The sequence below is a fragment of the Cololabis saira genome, chromosome 11, assembly GCF_033807715.1.
Source record: "Cololabis saira isolate AMF1-May2022 chromosome 11, fColSai1.1, whole genome shotgun sequence".
Taxonomy (NCBI): Eukaryota; Metazoa; Chordata; class Actinopteri; order Beloniformes; family Belonidae; genus Cololabis; species Cololabis saira.
Genome location: NC_084597.1, coordinates 32,589,427 through 32,613,139, shown reverse-complemented (window position 1 = coordinate 32,613,139; position 23,713 = coordinate 32,589,427). Strand labels below are relative to the sequence as shown.

At 41.7% G+C, this 23,713-nt stretch overlaps 1 protein-coding gene across 2 annotated transcripts in view; it reads right to left on the bottom strand.

Moving 5' to 3' along the window:
* The window catches only part of plppr1 (phospholipid phosphatase related 1), a 69,460-nt gene extending 48,269 nt beyond the window's left edge, over positions 1 to 21,191 (bottom strand). The window contains exon 1 of one of the 2 annotated variants that reach the window (XM_061733450.1): positions 20,997 to 21,191. The gene's annotated coding sequence lies outside the window, so the exon portion shown is untranslated. The remainder of the gene's footprint in view (positions 1 to 20,996) is intronic. The other variant, XM_061733449.1, reaches the window with a different exon arrangement.
* Between the last annotated feature and the right edge of the window lie 2,522 nt (positions 21,192 to 23,713).

The window sequence follows — 23,713 nt, the reverse complement described above, 5'->3', positions numbered from 1 at the left end:
AAAAGACCCCTTCACTCTGATAAGATATTTAATTACATGGTCCTAAGCTCCATAATGTTTAACATGGATCGTGAACCATGTGCTACAGTTACAAGTGAACTGGTCATTGGGTGCACAGATGATATGATCCATCATTTTTTTAAATTTCAAGGACCTCGTTCTTTAACATAGGCGAGTGGGGTGATACTTTAATACCGTGTTATCACTACATATTTCTACAGTTAAAGTCACTGGATAACATGATAATTGCACTTTAACTCAGTGTCGTTACAGAGCTGAAAGAAACTCTCTCTGCTGTTCAAAGACATTTGGGCTCAGTGGAAAGCTGTCAGCTGAGGTTGAACTGAGCTTTCCACATTCCACATTGCTTGGAAACTGCAGGCACCTACCCAAAACATTGTGCATGCCAGCAAAAATCTTATAAACCAGGAAATAAACAGACATTAACATACTAACCACATTTGATGGGTAAAACTGATTATATATACGTCAAATGGAAACACTTAACGCTGCATGCTGTGATCATTCTCAATGTCTGTGGCGATTTTGATTTGAGTTTTAGTTTCTCACTGAATATTCTCCACTTTGTGTTGTAGCACAGCATAATTTTAAGGGACACAAAAGTACTTTAAAACAGAAGTCCAGGTCACTCAGCAGGTTAAACCTATATACACTGGTAGCCCCAGAAAACTAAAACAAGAAAGCATACTTATACATTTTTTGAAGTACACTTCAAAAGAAATATGAGCAACAAGAGGCATAAAGTGGTCCAGTCAGGAAAAAAAAAAATTCACCTGTCCTCAGCTGTAGTGATGTACCTGAGTAAATTACCCTAGTAGAGTCTATGTGTGGGACACGCTGGTCAAAGAGCACCCGTCCACAGAAAGAGGTGAGCTTGAAATAGGGTTTACAAATAGACCAAAAAAAAAAACAAATAGTACCACGCAAAACTTTGGAAAACACTGACGATACTTCATGCACATGAATAATAGCCAAAGAAAAAACTGCCCACCTCAAAATGCAGTGCACTGCAGGACTGATGGACCCATGTCACAAACATGGCAGGAGATAGCCGAGGACACGGTGATGTAGAAAGAGGGAAGATGTGGACTAAATAGCATTACTTTGCAATACAAAAAAACTTTTGACTTTTAATTTTTAAACTATTAACTTTGTTAATATCCTTTAAAAGCTCTAAGTGTATCCTTTAGTTTGCATTGCTAATAAAATGTTTCTGTCTCGGCAATAACTATATTATCAGAGTTTGACACAAACCCGAAGATCCTGTCTTTGTTTAGAAAGTGTCCTTTCAAAATGTCAACCTTGCAAACATTTAATGGTACCCAATGCCTTACAATTGGACAACTATGACAAAGCTGCAGTTAAGTTAAACATTAGGAATGGCATGTATTCTTGCCTGTCACAGACTAATGATCAATGAGTCAGTGATACAAGTGAAAATTCATCAATATCTGTAATGTGCTACGAACAAGTGCTAAGTAGAGATGCGCTGATCCACTTTTCTTAAGATATATATTTTCTAATGGGTGATACCGATATCAAAGCTGGGTTGTTTTTTTGTTTTATTTTAAATTGAATATTTGCAATAAAAGTGCAAAAGCCATGAACATTTACATAACTCCGAAACAATAGTACTTTATCTGAGCAGGGATCAAATCGGGCTACTAACAAACAATAAAAACATAAAGATTTAAATTTGAACAGGTTTTTATTTTAATCTATTCTGTCATTCAATACCAACACAACGATCCAACCCTATATTTTAAAACTACGCAATCTAAGCTTTTCTTACATGCAAGTTCAAGGGCAGTGTCACTGATGGAGTAGGTTAATAAAAAGTGGAAATGTAACAGTTTGACTGAGCCTGATGGTTTTACTGAGGGCACCATGACAGACGATTCAGATAAAGAGAAAAAGAAAAAAAAGAGGACCACAGTCAATGTGTGAGTTAATTGCACCACAAATATTAATTTCCTACTCGCCAGAATTACCTCACAGCTTTGATCAATTAGACTCTCTTTTTCTGCTGCCTCAGGACATTGCCGTTTTAAATAAAAAGTCTAAAAAAAATCACAACCAATTGTATTGCAGTTCTTTAAGCCAGTTAATTACAGTCAGTGAAAGGTGATAAGATTGTCCCCTAAAGGCAAACTCACAGTAGCGGCCCACAGGCCTTGTCAGGATCCATCAGTATCTCTTCCACTCTGCCACTCAACTGTGATAACTTTTTCTCCTCGTGGAGACAGCAGGAGTTGGCTATGAAATATTGAACCCAGTAATATATCTCGCGAACATCCCCTGGTTTCCAGCTCAGTTGTTCTTACTGATTATAATGAGTGACTGCATGTGAATTGCTTGTCACAATGACCAATCACAAGACAGAGATGGGACTCAGACGTCTGGCGTGAAAAAATGAATTTTTCACACCTTTTCATTGCAGGTATGCCGTTGATGTGCCTTGATGTGACCTTTCCTCATGTACCGTATTTTCGCGACCATATGGCGCACTGTGTGGAAAGGCGCACCCTCAGTTTTGTGTGTAATTTTTGGTTTTAAAACACACATATGGCGCACCGACCCAAAAGGCGCCGTCTCTGTAGACGGAGCTGCACACACGCCCGCTGCAGAACACACACGCGCTAAAAACAGAGCGGAAGCAAAACTTAGTTTGATATTTTATTTCACTTTTCACATCAATCAAACCCTTCAAAAGGTTCTTATTCTGTTTCTGCATTAAAGAATTAAAAAAAACCATCGGGGCGCTGCACATAAACCTGTCTCAGCCACCCGATCATCTCCTCATCCATCCAGCCCTTTTCATTTCACTCTGGCACCATATCACCATAGCCGGCAGTTTCTGTCCATCAGCGTGGCAGCCAAGCACAAGACTAAATAAACTTTTCATACCCCGTTGTGCTGCGGATCCCGACCGCGGCGGTCCCCGGTCCCGCTCCGCTCCGCTCCGCTCCGCCCCCGCGCTGGACCGGGTCCGCTCCCCGTCTGCTCCCTCGCGCTGGACCGGGTCCCGGTCCCGGTCCGCCCCCCCCACCCCGCGCTGGTCCCGCGGCGGTCCCGGGTCCCGCGTCCCGGGACCGCCGCGCTGGTCCTCCTCCGCTCCGCCGCGCTGGACCCGCTCACACACGCGCTGTCGGGGAGCCGGTACCGGGGTTTGTATCCGACACGAGCTCCGCTGATTCAGCTGCGCCAGTCCGAATTTCCAGACCTGGAATCAGCTTCTTGATCATCATCCCTTCATCCAGCCCCCCCTTTTCATTCGTCCTTATAATGACTCCGGCTGGAAACGTCTTATGCAAAGTTTTTCTTTTAAAAATCCCCATAGGTTTCTGTCCATCAGCTGCGCCAGTCCAGCACCACATACATGAGAATCTGTGTGTGTCGCGCCGCGAATACACACCCGCGCATGTCGGGATCCGGTACCGGGTTTGTAACCGACAGATTTGGCTGCAAATCTCGGAGTGTGAAGCTGATCTGACCTAAGACAGACCCCAGAAATCTCTGCTCGCAAAGCTGCCGGGAACCAGGTCGATCGGACCGCTTTGGGAACCAGGAAGTCGGCTGCAGCAGCGCGCATCACGAGGCTTTAATCTTTAACGTGTGCTTATTTAAATAGAGCGGAGCAAAACTTAGTTTGATTGTATTTTATTTCACTTTACACATCAAGCAAATCCTTAAAAGTTTTCATCATCTGTTTCGCATTAAACAGCTCAGTGGAGTCTCATTCACGTCGCAACTCACGGGGGCTTCACCCGCCCCCTTCTCCCTTTACCGTTCTCATGGTGGCCGGCCTCACATTACCGTAATTCAGGTAATAGACACGGCGCACCGTTTCTTAAGGCGCCCGGCACATTAAAAAAAAAAAAAAAAAAAAAAATGTGCGCCTTATGGTCGCGAAAATACGGTACATGAACTAACTCAAAACTCTTATCGATGGTGTTTTCAAATTGGAGCAAATGTTAAATGGTTTTGCTAAAAGACAGAATTTTTTTACAAAACAAATCTAGCTGGGGTGACATATTATGACATCAACCAAACTCGGGTCTTGCTGGACAGCTCCAAGTATGTCAGTTCACATCTGGCATAAAACAGTATCTCCACATGCATTTTCAGTCACCCTTAGCTAGGGCTGCACGATTCTGGACAAAATGAGAATCACGATTTTTTTGCTTAGAATTGAGATCACGATTCTCTCACGATTTTTTTTCAATATAAAATGTATTGCACTTATTACTTTAACTTTGCAACAGCTGAACAAAAATATAACAATAAACATCTCTTGTCTTCTTTACACAAACCTTTGAATAATTTAAACAATAATAACAATTTTGAACAATATTTGTTCCTCCCTGAGTTGAACACCCTTTCAGAAAGGGGACTTGTAACAGATCCTGTAGTTCTGAGGCAACAAATTATTCCTCTGGCTGCTTTTTGCTGTAATAGCTGACATTGAACATAAAAACAATAAACATCTCTCTTGTCTTTAAATAATTTTAACAATAACAATTTTAACAATATTTATGTGCAATATGTGTCAGGTGATGAGAAAGGTAGATGTTTCTCCAAATGTAATCCACAATCATTAACAAAATATAACAAACATGACAACATGATAGTTGGCCATGACAGGACTACAACAACCTAGAACATAGGCCTAGTCCTTTTTTTATGCAGCCATCTTTAATTTTTTTTTTTTTTTTTTTTTTTTTTTTTTTTTTTTTTAAATCGTCGTCATTTGGAAATGAGATCGCGTTCAAGCATGAATCGAGATCGCGATTTTTTAACGATTAATCGTGCAGCCCTACCCTTAGCAATCAAATATTTATTGGACCAAATAAATAAATCCCTATAAAAACCCTGCCGCTTCCATAACTGCATGTTAAATGAGTTGGACTTCCTTCAACATGGTCCAGGAGATTGCAGTGTGAACGGAGGTGGGCTGCTAAAGCCTTACTTAGCTGTCTTATGATAATTCAGAGCAAATATTTACCCACTTATATTTACCACAAATTAAATGTATATATTTATTCTATAAATCATACAAGGTTGATTTGGACTCTCAAAACGTGTGGTGGATTTGTTTGTTTTAAGCATTATGTACATCAAATGGATACAGCTATTAAAGCAAGACGTTGAATGGTGACACATCCAGCAACATTATTCTGTTCAGCTGCTTAGCAGTCTGCTAGCCACCTGTACTCTGCAGGGACCAGCATGAGGAGACACAAATCTTTGAGGACAACCTTATTTGGGCCTTTCAATATTTTTGTTTCTGCTGTGATTCAGGTGCTGGCATAATAATGTTATTATTGTTGTGACAAGGGTGTAAATTCCAAGATTGCTAACAAAATAAACGTTTTTTCTATAACTATGATTCTGTGAGGCCAAAGGCAGAGGAGAAATTAAGAGGATGGCTGTCTTGCTTTTAGGTTTACTTTGTGAACCAAGGTGAGTAATTAAACAATAAGATCGTAACAGCAATCTGTAATTCTTCGATTTGCTGCTCTTTCTAAAGATATAAGCTTTTTACAATTCTGAGTAATTAGCATTGTGCAGTGCAACAGGGCATCAGGATCCTTTAACTCAGAGGTCACTAACAGATAGATACACTTCAGGTAGAGCTTTGTTTGGTTTATTACACACACACACACACACACACACACACACACACACACACACACACACACACACACACACACACACACACACACACACACACACACACACACATACATATAGCCACTTAGTCACATGCATATACACAAACATACACAGCCACACAAACATATACATACACACACACACACACACACACACACACACACACACACATACGCATGATCATATACATACACACACACACACATAGACATACACACTGGCTTGTTCACCTGCATGCTGGCTCTCTAGTTTTTGGGGTCAGGTAGCGGTAGCGGTAGCTTAGCTCAGACTGCGATCAGATCTCAAGATTTAGGTCGATTGCTGTTGTTGTTTTGGTTGGCTCTGTGCCGGTTTCGTGTTTTGTTTGTGGTTTTTTGTTGCAGATTTCCAGTGCGTGTTTCCATGTGTTCCTGCTTCCTGGATTGGCAGTGGATGTCGTCACCCCCCCCCCCCCCCCAAAAAAAAAAAAAAAAATCACTGGGTTTGTATGTGTATATTTATGTATGTGTACGCATATGTATGCGTATATATATGTATATATATTAAATATAGTAATAATGCACATGTGTATGCTTTTGGTTTCTACCGTCATGGTATCAATCATTAATATGTGTGCAGACAAGGGAGAAAGAGAAAAAAAAAAAAAAAGGAGGTCACTAATAGGCGGACCGCGGTCCGGGTCCGGACCCAGACGCCGTCCTGCACGGACCCAGACCTGTAATCAATAAATTACCGAGGGATTCTATATTTTGACGGGGCACTTCTATTTTAACCAGCGCAGCTTTACTATTCTTTATGGCATTTGTTTAGCAGACCTTACAGACCAATTGCATACGAGTTAAGCCATCCCACATGATGCTGCTCAGCCAATCAAATCATTTTTTTTTTAAATGTGTCGCGCGCCTAATGACGCAATGCGCCCATTGTATTATTGTAAAGGTTGATTTAAGGTTCTCCGCACCAACGCAGAGCCTACGATGCGCGTTGCCGCGTACCCTACGCTGTAGACTACGCCGTACCCTACGCCGTACCCTACGCCGTACCCTACGCCGTAGGCTCTGCGTCGATTTAACGCTGAACCATAATTCAGGCTTATGGCAGACGTAATTGAGGCCACCATGAGAAGTTAATGGGGAAGGGGGGCGCGTGAATTACCCGTGATGGCCCGGCGGCGGCTATGTGACGGGACACCTGAGGCAGACGGGAGACTCGGGCTCGCTACCGAGAAGGAGACGCGGCTCCCAGGGGAGCTGCGCCGCGGAGGCGGGCCCTAAGGCCGGAGGAACTGCCCCACGGAGCGGCAGCCGACACGTCCCCGCGGGCGGGGAGGCCGGCTGCCGCTCGTTCGGCGGCTCGGTCGGCGGCTCGGTCGGCAATAAGAAAGACAGAGAGACAAGTAATGGCGCTCTCTAAATAGAGAAAAGTAGAGTGAAAATAAAGCTTTCAACCCGGAATGGACAGATTCCTCCCTGTTCAATCTTCCCACTGGGACACAAAACCAGTGTGTCTCATACGTTCAGAGACTGTGGCTTTCAAAGTGCAAAAGTGAAACGCCACTGAAACAAAACACAAAGTTTTTCATACAACATATTCCTCAAGTCTGAACTGAAGTCACAGAAAATAAGCTGACCATCTTAAAACATCCTGCCCATGTTTGGGTCCACATACAGCTGTGAGGCAGCTTTCTCCACAGTGAACATAATTAAAACTAAATATCGTTCCAGGCTCACCAATGAGCACCTTCACATGTGTATGAGAACCTGACACCATCCAGCCCAGATTTAAAGGGGACCTATTATGAAACACACATTTTTTCTTGTTTTAACATATATAAAGTGGTCTCCCCTCACCCTGCCAACACAGAAAACATGAAATCCCATGAAATTCTACAGGGTCTGTTCACCCCGCCCTGCTGAATATTCCAGTGTCATGTGACTTCTACGAGCCGTTCAGAATCTGCTCCCGTCGTGAGTCAGGACGGGAGCAGATTTCCATAAGTCGTCCTCCGCTGCTGAAACCACGCCCACAACCAGCTCTCTCCGCCGGCTGGAGCTTCCGCCATTGTTCAGCAGCTGTGGCTGCTCTATTAGTACCGTAATACATTTTTCTTCTGTTCATGGTTTCAGATCTTCCAAGCAATGCACCTGAAGCTGTTCAACGACGCCTTCAGAAGACGCACAGTCCTTCCTCGAGCCAGCAATAGTGCATAATGTTATTTATATACAACTTATGTTTTATTTTTTTAACAATAAAGTTGCCATTTGTGAAAATTCAGTGTTGTGATTTATTTACAGTTAACATGATTAATTTGTCTTGTAACATAAGAAGTGAAATGATGAGGAATCTGAGTAAATAACTGTGGTGTACCTGCTTAGAATTCAATTAAATCTTCCTGTGTGAATTAGTGTGAAGACGAGGTGACCCGGTCAGGGAACTAAAGGCTGATTTATGGTTCTGCGTTACACCAACGCAGAGCCTACGGCGTAGGGTACGCGTAGATTTAACGCAGAACCGTAAATCAGGCTGTAAGATCCGTTTAAACCGCGTAACTGCATTCGAGCGTCCGACTATCGCGTCGAGCTGCGTGACATCGGACGCTCTCTGTCCACACTGAAACCGTTAAACTCACGGTCAGTTAGGACAGTCCAATACAAAAAAAATAAAGCAATGGAATTTATTTTGTCGCTGAAGCTCCCTGACATGGGACACGCTTTGTGTACGCAGCCGCTGCTCTTCTGCCCGGAGCGAGGCTTTGTTCCCTCCCCTGCTACACGTCATTCAAGCAGCCAATCAGCACAGAGCCTCATTATCATAGCCTCCCCTCCCCTTAGAATCCAGCACAGAAAATGAGCTTAGAAGCGGTAAAACTAGAGACATGGCCCACGGGCTGAATTTCTGTTTCATGTAGAAAAACAAGCTTTAAATTGTTTTTAAGACATTCAAGGCCTGTTTAAAATATACATTAAATGCCATAATAGGTCCCCTTTAAAGTTCTGGCAGGAGAAATTAGAGCTCAGTTCTCTCACTGAACGACAGAAAGTGGGGGCATAAGATTATAAGAGGGGAAGAAAAGGAAACTGCAAAACTGTTCGATTGTTAAGATGTGTTTATATTAATTTATTCAAAAATGTGTTGAGGCAATTAACAAAGAAAAGGGGAAATTCAAACTGCTGGTAGAGAAATAAAATAAGATAGCATTTGAAAAATAAAATAAAATCTATTTTATTTTTTATTGCAGTTCTTCTTTAACCTAATAAGAGAAAAAAATATTATGTGTAATTCAAGTTACACATGTTAAGTGGCAAATATTTTTGAAATGTACTTTGTTTAATATAACAGTCAGATGCAGATGTTGATACAACTATGAGGCTACTTGAATATATACACACACATTTCATTTCATTTCATATATATATATATATATTATGATGTTCTGGACCTTCGCTTGAGTACATTTTCTCTAAATGGACCTCTTAAAGTTTTAGTTGAATACCCCTTTGTGGCAGGGTGGAGGAGCTGCAGCCACTCAGGCTGATGGGACACAGGTGTGGCCCGTCAACCTCTCCCCCCTTCCAGCCTTATAAGAGGGTCAGACTGAAGCTGAAGCGGCTGGGTGATGCGGTGCTTGTGCATGTGTGGGTGTTTGCTAATAAAAGGGATTCTGCACTAAACTCCGTGTCCTCTCTATCCTGTCGGTCGGTCGGCCCCGTGGCCCTCGCCGTGCTACACTGGCGCCCAACGTGGGGCCCGACGGGATGGAGAAGGGAGGCACGGAGTGGGCCCTGGAGGCGCTCGCCCATGCCATGGCGGACCTGGCAGCCGTGCTTCAGAGCCAGGGGGAGCGGCAGCTCGCGGCGCTAGAAGCGCTGGTGGCCGCGGAGCGACCCACCCCTGCGCCACGCTCGAGGTTCGCTGCAGCAGTGCGGGAGGAGCTGGCGGCGCCGCAGCTGAGAGGTCGGGAGGCAGAAGCTGCGGGCCGTCAAGCGACGGCTCCCGAGGCGGCGGGACCCCAGGAGCGGCCCACCGCCGCGCCACGCCTGAGGTTCGCCGCGGCAGCGCTGGCGGCGCAGCAGCCCACAGGCCGGGAGGCAGAGGCTGCTGGCCGCCAGGCGACGGCTCCTGAGACAGTGGCGGCTACGGAGGAGGCGGCTACGGAGGAGGCGGCGGCGCTAGCGACGGCGGGACCCGCAGAGACGGAGGCGGACCCGCGGCCAGAGCAGGGCTGCATGCCGGAGGAGGCGGTCCTGGACACACCAGCTCCAGACCAGGGCTGCGCCCTGGAGGAGGCGGTCCTGGAGGCTGACCAGCGGCCGGCGCGGGTCCGCGTCACGGAGGAGGGTATGGTCCTGGACGCACCGTCTGACCCGAGGCCACCATGGGCCCGATACCGAGAGCGGCTTTCTCGGCGGTCGGCCTGTCGCCGAGGACGGCCGCCTGACCGTTCCCGCTGGTCGGCCCGACGCCGACCTCCCGACGGGGCTCGGCGGCCGTCTGAACCCGGAAGGTCCGGGGGCGCAGACGGCTTCCTCTCCCGCTCCGGGGAGGGCGGGGGGGGGTAGTAGGCTCGGCCGGAGTGACCCCGGCGCGAGTTTGGCGTTGGGGGTGTGTGGCAGAGTGGAGGAGCTGCAGCCACTCAGGCTGACGGGACACAGGTGTGGCCCGTCAACCTCTCCACCCTGCCAGCCTTATAAGAGGGTCAGACTGAAGCTGAAGCGGCTAGGTGATGCAGTGCTTGTGCACGTGTGGGTGTTTGCTAATAAAAGGGATTCTGCACTAAACTCTGTGTCCTCTCTATCCTGTCGGTCGGGCCCCGTGGCCCTCGCCGTGCTACACCCTGCTTTAACTGTACAAACTTTGTAAAATTGTGGGGGAAAAAGCTCCCTGATTGTTATGATGGAACAAGAACACATTGTTAACTAGCTAGGTGTTGGTGTAGCATAAAACTGAGAAAAACAATTGCATGGGAACATCTAAATTCAACACGAAGGTTTTTATGCTCATAAAAACTCATAATATGATTGTATGGATTGTATGTTTGTATTTGATCATCTAAAAAGAGATTCAAATTTTTGGGATGTAAATATGTTCCAGTTGACTTTGTAGTGCATCCTATAAGTTGCTTTCCCACAAATAAAAAAATACATGAATTTAGTTTCTGGGAAGATGTTCATGGTCACCAAAGTACCCAGATCTCATTTTGCCTCACCTCTCCCTGCTCATGTGCTGACTGCACAGTGCACAGACAAGGAAACAGAGATGTCCCATGGCTAACACTCTTGCCAACAGAGCATATTTGTTGCTATTAATAGCCTTCAGTCTTCCCTTGTAGCTTTCTTCAAAGCTTCCCCAATAAAACTCTTTTTTTTCACTTTATAAAAAAATCGTGCATATATGTAATACACCTTGAAAAAAAAATAACTCAAAACGTTATCCCAGGACAGTCCCAAGGCTTGTATTTCTCATATTTTTCAAGGTTTTGGATAAAAGGTACTGCAAATGTTCTTGCTCTAACATGCCCAAGAAAGCAGATACCATCACTGTACTGTTTTTTTTTTATTTTATTGATCTTTTTAATTTAATCTGCCTACAGACCTAAATATCAGACAGCAGAACAAATAAAAACAAAGTTTAATAAAAAAATATTTTTGGGTAAGCATATAATTTGGAGAAAATAGTTATTTGTGCTGCCTTTGTCTTATTTATGTCAGTAACTCCAATGTTTTATACTTACTTTTACTTTTATACCTACTTAAATAGGTTTTCAAGAGTAATAACTTTATATTTAATGAAGATGTGGCTCATATAATATTATTCAAACACATACTTCATCTTTTCTTTACTATAATTTTCATGCATTTTCTGTCCCTTTCTTTGTAATTATTTTCTGTCTCAAATAGACAAAAATACTTAAAGAGAAAAAAAGAATGTGTCTCAACATGACAAATTCACTGTAAATGATACATAAAACTGTGAGAAATCCACAAAAAGAATATGTCCTCCCTCTTGTGTAGGAGGGGTGGAGGCCCTGTGTGCCGGGGGGCCTTCCATCTACTCTGATCAAGATTATTTCTTAGACAACTAGCTCTTAAGTCAAATTTAATTATCATCTACTTATCACTCATAAATTTAAAAAAGAAGGAAAAAAACATTGTGCTACAGCTTAATGAACAGTAGACGTGGAGTAGTGGCCATTGCATTACCCCCCCAAAAAAGGCATAATTACTGAACAATGCATGAAGTCATTTGCATATGTATAGACTTAAATTCCTAAAACAGGAAAAAGAACATCTTCCCAGGAGTGCCTAACATTTAAGTGCTTAGTGATGCAGCAAAGTTTTTCTCACGCTGCATTGTATCATTGTTTTCAGTCTATGTTTAGATCAAACGAGCTTGTGATCTCCCATCTCCATCCCAGCGTTGTCTGCATTCCTGCAGATGAAGAAAATTAAACTTCCACTGTCTGCCGCAGCTTCTCCTTACACTTGCTTGACTTCCTTCGCAGGAAAGCAAACCTGGACCTTACATAAAGTGCAAAAAAGTATTCCTAAAAAATCCATGCTCTCGCTGTTCAAAAATATTAATCATAGGCAACACACATGATCCCATAATACAACATTCATACATCTTAGTTATTTATTAGCAAGCATTTACTGGAGAAGGCAATAACCAAGTTCAGACTATTGGGTGAAAATCATTCAAAATAAAGTCAGTGACATCTCTGTGACATTCTGCTTTCTTAAGGATGAACAGCTTTAATGTAACAAGGTGGTTGGATGTTTTGTTCAGGAAAGATCAATCACACGGAATTCAAGAGAAGGCTGCAACATAGACGGAGCTGGTTTGCAAAAGCCCTCTCCAGTGTTATGTATAGTCTAGCTATAAAAGATACGAACAACCCCAAGAAAAATCCACATTTGCTGACCAGTTCACAAATAACTTGAGATCCAGGAAAAGTCTGAATATTTTAGAACATAGTATCCTGTGTTTGTTTACATGTTACAAGAAGAAGAATCAAATGATTGCATTCTTAGTCTGTTTAAAGCTGAGCTAGACTGAACCTCATAGTTGGACTAATACTAACATACTCCACAGTTACCATCTGGCACTTCAACCTGGAAGTACTGGAGGAAGCTGATACTGTTCACCATTTTTCCAATTCTGTTGTTTTTGACGTGTGACATGATATGTCAACTGGAAAAGCCCAGTACTAACAAGATTAAAGTAAGTGCTAAGGCTACAGATTACAGATGAGTAACATACTTTGGTTTGATTCCCTTCACTTGCATGTACAGTATACCTTAAAGAAAGGAGCCCATTTAAACGGCTTCAAACTGTAGCCGTAGTTCGACTAAGCTTTACATGAAAACATACTGACTGGCATGCAGAATCCGACTGTTTTCAAGCTTAAATTACCTTTTAACCTCTGATGCTGACAATTCTGAGCCTCTTGAATTTATATACTGTATGTGAACTAAACAGTTCATTTGGATGGCACGAAGCCAGTGACGCATAAAGTAAAATCACAGGCATAACTACAACTTGACATGGTGGAGGAGTTCTTCACAATGAGTTAAGAAGACAACAGTTCATGCTGACATTTAAGTTCATTTGTGTGTAACAGTTAAATATATTCCACATGAGCCAACATGGCAAAGCTTGCACAGCATCTGCCTCAGTACAGTACATTAACAGTTTCCTTTATGTTTGGCTTTCATTACAGAGTCTTGCTTTGTCCTCTTACCATTTTACTTTAAATTTACAAAGTACATTCCGGGCACCCGTAAACACAATGATCACAAAAGAAAACAAGTGGAGCACTCTGTTAATGGTGATATATATGGTGAAAAATCTGGACTTGAGTGGATAAATTTGGGTCCCTGAAGCTTTTACCAAGTCCAACACAAGTCAACCCAGTTCCTTCGTTTGCAGCAGTGCTTTACCGATCAAATTTAAAAGGTACTGTTACATCACACCCCCAGATCAGATGATAATTATCCATCTTCACCATCTTTTTTTGGCATCTCGCTGCTTTTGCTGTACCTTAGAAGTAAAAAGGGCTAAAAATGTCTTATTTAAAGCTGGAATAAATATGCAACGTCTTTGTTGATTACAGATAAGAATATCAACCACCAAGTAAACCATAAATGATTGAAAGACACCCAAATTGTATAAAATTACATCTCAAAATCACAGAAAAAGGAGCAGTAGTCTCTAAAATGCTGGAGTGGCTCCACTGAAGACACTGAAAGGTTTCATACAACCTCAAATGAACAAAAGTTTATTTTTAGCAAACTAAACTGCTTAGATATGAAATGAGAAATGCATACTGCATACTACGTTTTTTGTCATTTTACAGCTCTGGACTATGTTACCAACATCTGACCATCTTACCAGCACATTTTACTCTTTGATGGTGTGGAAATCTGCTGCCAATGACGCAGCCGAGCTATCAGTGGGGCCAGCAAGAGAGCAAACAGCGTTATAATAAATTGCTGCAGTGGTTCTGTCTTTTAATCTAATCTGTCTCAAGCGAAGGTTTTGTAAAACTAACCGGTGAAAAATGAGGTGAGTGTTGGCAGAGTTCCTCAGCTGAAACAAACCAGTTCCCACTCCCTCCTGTAACTCAGCTGGCAAATGAATGTCCGAAAGAAGGGCAGTATGAGACTTTCACTTGGACCTCAGCACGCCATTACTGCTATTATTTCTCTTCCATTCTAAACATTCTGGGATTCAGAAAAGATAGTTTTTTGTAACAAAAGCACAACAGTTAGGTAACTCGTTATCAGATACACAATTAGATGCCATTATTGTGGCTAAAAGTATATATCCATCCATCCATTAATGTCTGCTTACTCGAGTTCAGGTGGCAGAGCAGCCTAAGCAAGGCCCAAACCTCCCTCTCCCTGCCAACTTTATAGACCTCTTCAAAAACAATACTGGGGTGTTTCTAACCCTTCCAATTCAATTCAATTCTAGGGATGCAAATTATCGATTATTTCATTAATTGACAGTTGATAACCTTATCGATCGATCATCGATTAGTTGATAAGCTGCGTTTTTCCCCCATCTGAGATACAAACATAATTTTTTTTGCTTATATAAAATACAAAGGACATTTTAATGTATTCCTTAATCAAATATTTATTTGATACAAAAGTAACAAAAAGACATTTTTGTACCACAAGGAATATAATATAAAGTGCACTTCAAGGCTATTAGTAGTAGCAGCAGCCATAATAGTGTAATTTGTGTCAAGCAAATTTTAAGTTCTAGTTACGTTTTAAGTTAGAGTTTGGGCAGTGTTCAAAATAAAATTATGAGACCTGCTGTATTGGAGCACATTTTCTTTTAGTTAAAACTGTAGCGGGGACAGATGTTTAGAGAAACCTATGTATGTACCGGGTGAAGGCTGATTTATGGTTCCGCGTTACAACAACGCAGAGCCTACGCCGTAGGCTACGGCGGCGGCTCTGCGTCGATTTAAGGCGGAACCTTCAGGCTTTAGGGGAGCATATCGGAGCACAACCAGAAGAATATAGAGTGGATTAAAAATAAAAGTTAAGCACTGAGCTACATGTGTCTCCCGTCTGGGCCATTGCAGACTCATTGCCTGAGCATGTTACTAAAACCAAACATATCCGCCGTCTCTTTCTAACTTTATGTGCGGCGCAGCGAGTTGTGTCGCATTAAATGTGGTCCGGGCGTAATACCAGCTGGTGAAATTAAACGAAAAAAATAAATAAATAAATAGATTAATTGTAATCGTTAATTTTAATCGGGTAATTTCATAACGGCAATTAATCGAAAATCGATTAATTTTTAACATCCCTATTCAATTCAATTCAATTTTATTTATATAGCGTCTATTACAACAGGAGTTTTCTGTAGGTTCTTTCCAGAGACCCAGAACATGACCAGCGAGCAATTATTAAATAAACAATGGCAGGTAAAAACTCCCCTAGTGGAAGAAAAACGTTAAGCCAAACAGTAGCAAGGGAAAACTCCCCTTCCAAGAGACATAATTTATCAATTTCGTTCTAGGTCTGCCTTGGGGCCTCCTCCCAGTTGTACCCAAAATATCTCCTCAGGAAGGCCTCCATCTGATGCTCCATTCAGAAGTCACCACTGTCAGCTTTACTCTCAGGTGTAATTCTCCTGCTTGCACACCTGTTGTAAAGGACACTCAACTCTGGGTTTAAGCCAACTGCTGAATCCAGCAACTGCAGTCAATGTATGGTCTTCGCCGTTCATAGCGCTACAAATCCCTAAAACAAAGTCTTGCTAAGTCTTCCTGGATAAGGATCTATTTCATTTGCAGCATTAGATGTCTGCAACTTATCTAAAGGTAATTTTTGAGGGGAATTTATAAATGTTTTACTTGAACCTACACTGTTTTAAGCAAAGTTTTAATCCACGTGTGTGCGTGTTAACATTTGTATTGTGTTGCTTTGTGTGTTTTGTCATCTTTCTTGCCCCTCAAGTGTTTTTGTTTTGTTTGTTTGTTTGCCAGGCCAACATTGTAAATGTAAGTAAGAATCCGTTCTTAATGTTCTTGCCTAGTTAAATAAAGATTAAATAAAATAGAATCCAGGAGACATCCTAACCATTAGGCATCTACCTTGAACCACCTCATCTGGCACTTCTTCATGTGGAAGAGGTCTACAAGTTCATTCCTAGTCCCTTCTGTTTCACTGGATTTATCTCCTCCAGGCAGCCTTTTGAGGAAAATTCTCTCATCTGTATGTTTCTGTGATTTTCTTCATCGTCCTTCTTCTCCTCCCTCCCTCTTCTCCTCCACCCATTAGCAAGACCCCAAGACACGTAAAATCATTCCACTTGAAGCAGAACATTACCACCAATATAGAGAAGTGTGGCCTTAGATTTGGAGGTGCTGATTTACACTTGTCTCTAAACCACTCCGGTGAGAGCAAGATGATGCCAACAGGACCACATCATCTCAAAAAAGCAGACATGGAAACCTGAGGTCACCAAACTGGATTTATTCTGCCCCTTAGCTGTCTGGAGATAATCTTTACATAGAAGTTATGAACACAATTGGTGCCACTGACCAAGGTCGGCACCGAACCACGATGAATCCGACTAAACGCTTGCAACATATCCAACGGCCCATACTCTGAGAGCCTTATCCACAAAATACCCCAAGGGAAAGGGTCAGACGCCTTCTCCAAAGCCATGAAGTACATGTGAATCAGTAAACTTCCATGCTCCATCTAGGACCCTAGGAAGTCAGCGCAAATTGTTCCAAATAAATTGACTAGAAACCAGAATCTCTTCTCCGATGCCCCTGCACAGAACCTTGCCAGAGAATCTGAGAGCTGTAAATCCCCTGCAACTGGAATATGCATGCATGCATGCAGACACCCTCCTTGACTTTTTCCAGAAGCCCTGATTTCAAACCTGCATTTAAAATGTTGAACATAAAAATTAACGGAAATATGTCTAACTGAGAGATTTGAAAGACATTTCTGGAAATTCTTGTCAAATACAGATAATATGTTTCCATCAAAATATCTGAATTCGCTTTACTTGAACTCTTAAAGGAGCTTGAGGCAGGATTTATGAAAAAAATGTGTATACGTTTTAAGTTTTCTAGTAATAATGTCAGATGAAGCGTTCCAAACCAAAAAGAATGAGCCCTCTAGCGTATCTCTCCGTTGCCTTGAACAGGCTGTGTGCTGCAAAATGTGCTGCAATTCTGGGCCCGAATTTCCCGCGGATGTGACGTCAAATGATGCTGCATGCACGTTCTCCCGTGCCGGCTTCGCTGTTGGCTGCAGTACCCCTGACGGTCGTCGTGGCGCTAATGAGTCTCATTTCTTATTCTTGCCTCAAGCTCCTTTAAGGTTTATCATCATTTTATCGTCATAATTCATCATTCAATAACTATCTCACTCGTACAAGCCCTGCTGTTTGCCAAAACTGCAAAAAGATTCATAAAGCGTTGATATTCCTCATACTTATCACCTGTATGTATCGACCCTTTGCTGATAAAGAGTTGATCGTTCAATCTTCAGAGGCAGGCCTTATCACACCACATATGGAGATCATTCCCAGGAGGCATCACGCTGACAGATCTATTACCCAATCAAGACATTCCCATTGCACTAATAACACTAACCCGCCCCCCTCCAACATACATTTAATCCAATTTTTGCAAGCATTGGACCAAGGAAAGTGTGTGTGTGTGTGTGTGTGTGTGTGTGTGTGTGTGTGTGTGTGTGTGTGTGTGTGTGTGTGTGTGTGTGTGTGTGTGTGTGTGTGTGTGTGTGTGTGTGTGTGTGTGTGTGTGTGTGTGTGTGTGTGTGTGTGTGTGTGTGTGTGTCCTCATGGGTGTGATTGGATGGAATCAATAACTCGTCTCCAGCACTGAAGAAGAAGAAGACACTCTAGATATCAGACATGAGTTCAAAGGTCACATTTTTTTGCAGCTTCACTCCAATATGTCTGCCCAGTGTTTTTTTTTCTTTTTAACGTTGGGCTTTTGGCAATTTGAAGCTTATTTTTCAACATCATCCTGCCACACTATGTTTTTCTCACATACTAAGTGACTATTACATAATGACAGAGTGAAGAGAGTGAACCAACACTGTGCGTTGTTTAAATGCATGTATATTTAATTTAACATATATATTTACATATTGATTCAACACTACTGTAATAAATCTTACACTGCAGGTGAATTCCATTTTAATGAATCTCATTGGATGCTCCAGTATCCTGCAAGCAACACCCCCGCCCCCTCTGTGTCCTTCACCTGCAGATTCAGGATGATAAACTGAGCATATTTTAGCCATAAAATCTTGCCTGCTGCAGCTCTATTGAAGAGCCGAACAAGGCCAAACCGCATCTCAGCAATGCACAACATGGCCGTGACTAAATCAATCAGAGTAAACCACTCACTGTGAAAACAAAATAGTATTTTTTTTAAAAAAGGTTCTTAGGAATGCATTAGTGTACATCAGATCTAAACCTTGTGGTAATAAAATGGGACAATGAACAGTTAATTACAATATGAAAAAACTATTCAAGCTGAGGGTTACTTCAGTAATGTGTAATTAAGCATAGTTAAACTAAACTGATGGAAAATGATAAAAAAAACGTTAACCACAGTCGTGATAGATCCTGATAACACCACATCAGTCATTTTTGCTGGTCATGATGTCATGGACAAATATCACTTATAGTTAGAGGCAAGTGATGTCATTGTGACATTACCCTGATCTCTTATCTGTGTTTAAAAACAAAAAAAAAATTAAAAATTCTCATACATGCCTCCAAATTAGGCCTTTCATATACAACAGACTGGGATGTTCAACATATGCAGTGTTTCCACATCTCTGCATGGACTAAGTATGCAACACTACAGCATGCAGACAGACAGATAAGAGCACACTTGTGCTGTGTGTGGCTGCACTCCAAAAGGTGTCTAGTACTCAGTACTGCTTGACAGCCAAGAAAAAGGCTCACCTGATGTCCGGCCACCTGCCATCTGTCTGCTTAATGATACAATTTGCCCGCTAGTCTATAAGACTACAACAGGGACGGAAAGGGATGGAGATGTAAAACTACAGTAATACACACACAAAAACCACAAAAAGCTGGGAGAAATAAGTGCCTCTCTGGGTGGGTTATTCTCTCTTGTTCTCAGTGCTCAGCCGAGGGAGGTAAAAGGAAGGATCAGTACAAACGGCAGCATGGACACATTCACTTCAGAGGAGCAAATGTTTGCCTCTAGAAATATATGCAGACATGAAATAAACAGTTATTCCAATGTTTCTGCAGGTAGCTCAACAAAAGCTGCAATTTTCAAGCATTCAAAGCAAATCAAGTCTATTTAAGGGTCAAATAAGGTATAGACTTGTCAATTAATCAAGCTCAGAGCCAGGGGCAAAAATCCCGTTTCATAGTTGGGGGGGACAATAAACAGTAAAATTTAAGAGAATAAATCCAGGGGGGGACAAGGAATAAAAGTTTTAGCCTTCCTTTAATACAGCATTTTGACATTTTCATCTCTATCTCGCAAACAGGCAGAAGACCTTTCTTAGAGTAATACAAAACAATGGTATTAGGTGGAAGGTGGCAATAATACAGCACATCTGACATAATACACTGCAAAAACCCCAAATCTTAACAAGAATATTTGTCTTATTTCTAGTTAAAATGTCTCATTTTTAGTTAAAAAAAATCTCATACACTTAAAACAAGACTCATCACTGGAAAAAAACAACAATTTTCACCTGTTTCAAGTAGATTTTCACTTAAAATAAGTAGAAAAATCTGCCAGTGGAACAAGATTGTTTTGCTTATAAGATAAATCTTGTCGCACTGGCAGATTTTTCTAATTATTTCAAGTGAAAATTTACTTGAAACAGGTGAAAATTGTCAAATAACAAGTTATTTTTCTGGTGATGACTCTTGTTTTAAGTGTAATGAGATTTTACTGTTTATTATTATTTTCGATTTCGGTTTCGGCCACAAATTTTCATTTTGGTGCATCACTACTAAATACTACTGCATTGTTCCAAAATTATTAATTATGTCTTAAATTATTCTAGGGGGGATTTTCGCCCCTGCTCAGAGCAGTGTTGTAAATCTATAGCACCTTATTCAGGATGTGATGACAGAGGAGGCAATCAGGAACAGATGATGACACAAACATCCCTGGATTCATTTCAAGGTTAACCTTCTCTGATCATAAAAGCTTCTAATGAGAAATCTCCTTCTTTCAGCGACCCGGGAGGTGTCAACGGCGCCCTGCAAGGCTGGGGTTGGAGGTGGGGGGGCGCTGCTTCAGGAAACATGCCTGTGATGTTGGGGGGCGGGGAGACCATGGGCCACTTTCTCTCAACCCCCCCCAGCTGGACTGAACACATTTTGCTCAGCAACGGATGGGCAAGGGGTTTGCACGAATCCTAAAGTCACGGCTGATGAATGCGGGCCGCGCAGACACGTGATGGATCCGTCCAAGCATCCCGTCCATCATGTGTGAACGCAAACCAGGGAGGCGACTGTTGCTTTGACAGAGACAGGTGTCCGTCAGAAATAGCGACACCGACCCTTAATCAAAACGCAGCGTTTCCAATTACATCCGGCAGAGACAAAAATGTGTCGATCAACATCCCCGGCCGCTTCCCTCTCCAGCTCGAGGATGCTCTGATTGAAAGCGCCTCCCATCGCCGCGACTTGATTAATTAAGGTCCGAACTTGCAGCTGCGAGAGACAATAGCTTCACAGTCCAGGCTTCCTCTCGTTTATCCCCCCGCAAACAACACACTTACCGCGATGTGATGAGGCGATATCCCAGAGAAAAGGCGACTCCATTCGAGACAAAGGAGGAAAAAGGTGACGGAAAGGCAGCTCCAACCCCCCCCACTACTACTACTTCTACTACTCCATGGGCTGTGCGCGGCTGCTGGTTTGTGATGCGGATCCCGCAGCGTGAGAGCGCGTGAGGAGGATGCTGTCTGGTCTGGGGGGGGCGGGGACAAGCGGCTCCAGCCGAGCGTGTGTAATTATGTGAAGGAACCTTGTGTTACAAGCAGGCAGACTGCTAGACCCTCGCATTCCCCGCCAGCCAGCCCTCCAGACTATAGCTTCTCGAAATAAAGTGATCAGTTCTGCTTAATATGCACACGGTGATATTAATGATATTGAAAATGAGTTCCATTTTGTATTTTATTGTCCTCTGTGTCATGAGTTGCGTCAGGAATTATTTGATAGGTGTAAGAATTTGGATTTGATGTGGGTAAGTGATGCTGAGAGGCTCAAATGGATTTCTGATTATAAAGTATTTGCACTTGCTTACTATTTAGATAAAGCGTGGGATAAATGAATAAAAGTAACATATATGTGAAAATATCCATTCTGGTTTTTGTTGGGGAGAAAGAAATATTAAATATTTTTATTTTATTTATTTATTTTTGAATTTGAATTTGAAATTCATTTTGTTTTTCTTCAATTAAGTGAGTGTGATATTGTATATTGATGATTTTCAGTTTCTGGTGTCTTATAATCCTGTAAGGGATGGGTCTTCGGACATGACACAAAAATAAAACTCATTCATACATTCATTCATTCATTCATTCACACAGTGTCACAGGTGCACAGGTGAGATGTTTGACTGAGCAGTGGTTGCTGCTTCTGGTGATTGGATTCTCACAATCTATACCAGTATGTTGTCCACAGAAAAAAGATTAATGCATATTTTGAAAAGCTCAAGACACTCCCTGAGAGTCCCTAAAGGTAAAGCGTTGAGATCTGATGGCTAAGACCTACAGAAGTAAAGCACATAAATCGTGTTAGCCTTCTTTTTTTTTCTTTCTTCTCCATATGGTAGGAATCTGTGTACATATATGCTTATACATTTGTTATGGTTGTTTTGTTACTCTTTAATGGTAGTATTTTTATTTGTCACTATAACTATTATTTTTGTCTCCCCTCTTTTGGTGTAAGATTTATTTATTGCTGATTGACTATATGGGAAGACGCACAGAGGTTCTGAGGGGTGGGGGTAATTGGACGTGTAAAAAAGGGAGGGGGGATCTGTCTTAAGCCAAGTATGTAACTCTGTTTTGTGTTTAATAAAAAGAGATTTAAAAAAAAAAAGAAAAAGATTGATGCTTTATATATTCATTTTAAGATGTATTTGTTTTTCTGGGATATCTTAATGTCATTCAGTGAGAAGATTACTGAGATGTTTCGATGCAACAATAATAAAAATGTAAGCATATCAATTTTAAATAAACAAATATGCGTATAACCTAAAATAAAATAAAATTTTAAACTCAAGAAATGGACTATCTCCAGGAATACAAAATATATATAACAGAATAAGTTAAATAGTCCTGTTTAGAACAGTTCTGGCTTTTCTTCATATCTTTCCATTTTGTGATGCACCAGATTCGTGTGTGTAGAATTTCAAATCATCTTGCTGAAAGCTGCAAAGACTTCCCTGAAAAAGATGTTGTCTGGAGCCTAGTGTTGCTCGAAAACCTGAATATACCATTAAGCATTGATGTGTCCTGTCCAGATGCAGGAATTGTCCATTTCACAGGCACTAATGCAGACTCACAGCATCAGAGACACAGGTTTTTCAACTGAGCACTGAGTTACTACTCTTTAGCCTGGAGGACAGGGCACCCACAGTTCCCAACAACAAAAACGGACCACAGGGTCATTTTCCACTTTGCCTCTGCCCATTTTACATGAGCTTTGATCCAGAGAATGCGGTAATGTTTCTGGATCATGTTCACACATATTCTTCTTTGTTTGATGAGCTCTAATCTTCATTTGTGGACGGCACTGTAACGTGTGTACTTAGATAGTAAATTCAGCAGGTGTCCAGGTCTGATTTCTAGTTCTAGTTCTAGTTTCTAGATTTCTAGATTATGTTTATTTTTGTTACAGTATTTTTGATAAAATAAAAGCACAATAAAACATGTGAGGCTTTGTCTGTTGTTGAAAGGTCATGAAGAGGTTATTTTACAAATTTCCATCAATTTCAATCACTATTAAAAAAAAAGAGCAGCATGCCTGTAGGCTACGTACATTATATATTATATATTATATATTTTCCTGGTGTACCTGTGCTGGCATATGTCATTCAATCTGCCTGTGGGTCTCAACCTGAAACTCCAGGCAACATGCTTGTTGTTTTTATGAATGCCTTCACAGAATGACACAGAATGAAGCAGTTGCATTTACACAGTGGGGCTGCTGCAGGATTTCGCCACTTTTTTATATTTTTAAGTAAAAACAATTTTTTTTAAAGTGATGTAAGATACAATATATCTCACCCCTCCTTGCTGTGAAATTCTTCTTTAAGCAGCCAAGTGATGCAACGTATACAAAACAAGACTTCCTTGCGTGTTTTTTTTATTTTCAAACAGAGACAAACGCATATGAGTTGTTCACAAAAAAGAAAAAAAAAACAGGTCTTAAACGCGATTATTAAAATTTGTTTTGGAACTGATGGGCCAGACTTATTGTTAAAATT